General features: G+C 46.5%; 1 protein-coding gene across 2 annotated transcripts in view; it reads left to right on the forward strand.

Moving 5' to 3' along the window:
- The first annotated feature begins 250 nt into the window (after positions 1–250).
- FAM222A (family with sequence similarity 222 member A) overlaps positions 251–3198 on the forward strand; it is a 324715-nt gene continuing 321767 nt past the window's right edge. For both annotated transcript variants that reach the window (XM_033956923.1, XM_033956922.1), the window contains exon 1: positions 251–1179. The gene's annotated coding sequence lies outside the window, so the exon portion shown is untranslated. The remainder of the gene's footprint in view (positions 1180–3198) is intronic.

Genomic DNA, 3198 nt, shown 5'->3' on the forward strand with positions numbered 1-3198 from the left:
AATCAGTTTCTACGGGAGGGGAGCAGCTTCCACTATTTGAACACTTTGAAATTTCCCGCGAAAACAACACGTGTCAGCCGCCTCCTCCCCCTTCCCTTCCAGAGGACGCTTCGGCGCGTCACCCTGGTAACCGCCTTTAGCGCAGACTGATTGGCCGCACCGGCCGGGGGACGTCAGCCCCACGAAGCCTGCGATTGGCTGGTGGGCGGTGCGCGTGGGTCCGGGAAGCTGCCCAGCCCGGGCTCTTCGTCAGTTTCGGCGGAGCGGAGCTGCGGGACGGAAGGAGGGAGCCGAGTCGCCGCCACCCTGCTCTTGGGCTCCCTCTGCAACAGGATCGGCTGAGGCGGAGGAGCAGGGATCATCCCGGAGGAGCTTCCGGGCAGCGATCGGGGCACTTCCCGGCCCGCCACACCTGCACCGTTTCCCGGCCACGCCGAAGGGCTTTTTCTCCTCATCGCTACCGACAAGCGCGATTATGTCGCCACCTGGACGTCTCGATGTCGTCCGTCGCCCGAGATTCTAATGTGCTCCAGGAGTAGAGGGCGACCGATCCTCATCCACGCCTTCGACTCGATCGGCGTGTAATCCGATTGTGACATATAAAAGGAAGGCGACCTCTGCAGCCGGGAAAAGAGGATTTATAGTAAAAAAAAAATACAATCGAGACGTCTACGGGTTGATGCCAGCGCTTCCCTCCTGCGAGGCTGCGATCAACCTGCTGGCTTGGAAATTCAGGGCAAAGACAAGCGGCCGAAATTCGTGGCCTTTCCAGTTGTGGTCCTGCGATTCCACTTTGCCTTTCTTCGGAGCTCCTCCGATCGCTTTTCATTTTGCAGCCGAAATTATTTCGCGACCGACAAAGGGGCAGGAAATTAAGAAAGGACGAATGCCACTCGATTATACGGTTTTGGATACATTTTGAAGTGATTAAAGTTGAAATGTTTGTTTATGTTTCGATGTGAAACAAAAACCCGCGATCTTCTTTTTTTTTTTTTTTTTATTAAATTGCCGGGAAATATCTCATTTATTACACCCGGGAGATTCGCCCATAAAGCGAATTAAGGAATATTTGCTGCCTACTCATGGCTTTGCTGCGAAAACTCATCTTTTACGGGACTGCATCATCTTGAGGCTGGTTTCCGCTGCATCGCAGGACTTCTCCAATTTAGAAGATTTATGGTAAATATGTGTTGTATGTTAATGGTTGGAAGGGTGAGGTATTTTCTTATCACATGGTTTTTTTTAAATACCTCTTTGCAGGGATAAAGTTAGCTTCCCTTCTCGTTATCTTTACACTGCAGCACCCAGGTTTTTTTTTTTTTTCTTTCTTAATGAAAGGATGTGGGGCCGAAGTTTAAAAGCTGTTTATTCCTTGTTTTCTTGAATGCAATAAGCAGCCTTTCGCCGATCGCCCACGGCTCGGCCCTGGAGCAACTCCCGACCCTCGTCTCCGGGCGTTGCTGTCACAGATCTCGATATATTTTAATCCCGAGATCATTAGAGGGATGGGAGGTGGAAATGTGCTGCGTTTTCACCAGCAACCGCAATTACTGGGACGCCTGGATTCCCAACCAATCTGATTATTTTTCTTGCAGACCTCATCTTGTCTCATTTGTTAAAGAAAAGAAAAAAAAAATATCGTTAAGCCCGTGTACTGATGTTTAAACGTGATTTTCGGCTACTCCTATCTATTTTCTTTTAAAAGAGATGGGGGGGGGGGGTGGATAATGTGGAGTGATAATAGATATCGGATGTGGATGCTTTTCTGTGCACGTAGTTTTCTGATTATAAAACGAATTTCCCCCTCCACCCCCAGGTTGCATATACAATATTAAAGAAAAGGGGTGGGGGGAGTTGATCTTACAGCACAGATGAAAACAAGCAGAGATCCCCAGACCCACTGTATCATTTCCTCTACCATAATCTCCCCAACTCTGAAATGTCCTGTCTAAATTAGATTGTAAGCTCTTCTGAGCAGGGACCGTCTATTGTATGTTAAAATGTCAGATCCCTAGACCCGCTGTATCATTTCCTCTACCATAATCTCCCCAACCCTGAAACGTCCTGTCTAAATTAGATTGTAAGCTCTTCTGAGCAGGGACTGTCTATTGTATATTAAAATGTACAGCGCTGTGTACGCTTTTCAGCGCTTTAGAAATAATAAATAGTGGTAGTATGTGCAGATCTGTCCGTTTGGTCGTCTTTTTATAATGTGTTTTCCGATGACAGATGAAAGTCCAGCTGTGGCTTGGCAAAGGGGTGTGGAATGGATTTCGGCTTCTTTTACCAGCTGTACAATGGCAGAAGTCTTTGGACTGATCCAGGCAGGGCTGCTAGGAAAAGTGTTACTTCTAATACAGAGGTGTGACCTGCTAGAGATTTTATTTTGCCAAGTGGCAGTGAAATGTCACACCTTGGTATCACTGAAAGCAGAGCAGCCTGTGCGCTTTGATTTTTTTGCTCAGATCTGAGCTGGCAATTCAAACTTCAAACCTGTCCTCCCCTGATGGATTGAGAGACCTGACAGCCTGTTGGAGGACTTTAAAAGAAAGTCGCACAATTTTGTAAAAAAAAAAAAAAAAAAAATCCTTGGGGGAACAGTGCATCCAAGCTTTAGAACCATACTTTAGGATCCACGCGGTCCCATAGCGAAGCGGTAGAGGTGTGTATGTCGAGAAACCTTTTTTTTCCCTTTCTGATGTGATCACTAGACAGTAGTTTGTGATGCTGGTTTTTTTTTTTCTCATTTATTTCCCTGAAACACTAGAGAGAAAAGTCCCATGGTATAGATCAAATTGAAAATAGCTCTGTGTTTAATGGGGAGCAGAGTCCACTCAAGACGAATGGGAAAATGGGTTTGCATTTTCAGTGAGATTCGCAGTTTGTGATATTCTTTTAACGTTAGTGATATGTATATTGTGAGTTTTTTTTGCTGTGGTATAGATCTGATTGTAAATGCACTGAAGCATCATTGTTTGGGCTTTTGTTGTTTTTTTCTCCCCTGTCTGTATTTGAGTAATGTCTCTGTTGCAAGCCATGCTTGCACCAGAGATCTATGTGAAAGGGCATCGCAGTGGCTGTTTAAAGGAGGGAGAAGTCTGCATACATAGGGGTCTGCTCTGTGGGTGTCTGAGCACACAAACTGACTGTCGGGGAGGGGTCATTTCCATTGGGTTTGGCACCCCCTCGGTCATCTTC

This window comes from Geotrypetes seraphini, chromosome 8 (assembly GCF_902459505.1).
Source record: "Geotrypetes seraphini chromosome 8, aGeoSer1.1, whole genome shotgun sequence".
Lineage (NCBI taxonomy): Eukaryota > Metazoa > Chordata > Amphibia > Gymnophiona > Dermophiidae > Geotrypetes > Geotrypetes seraphini.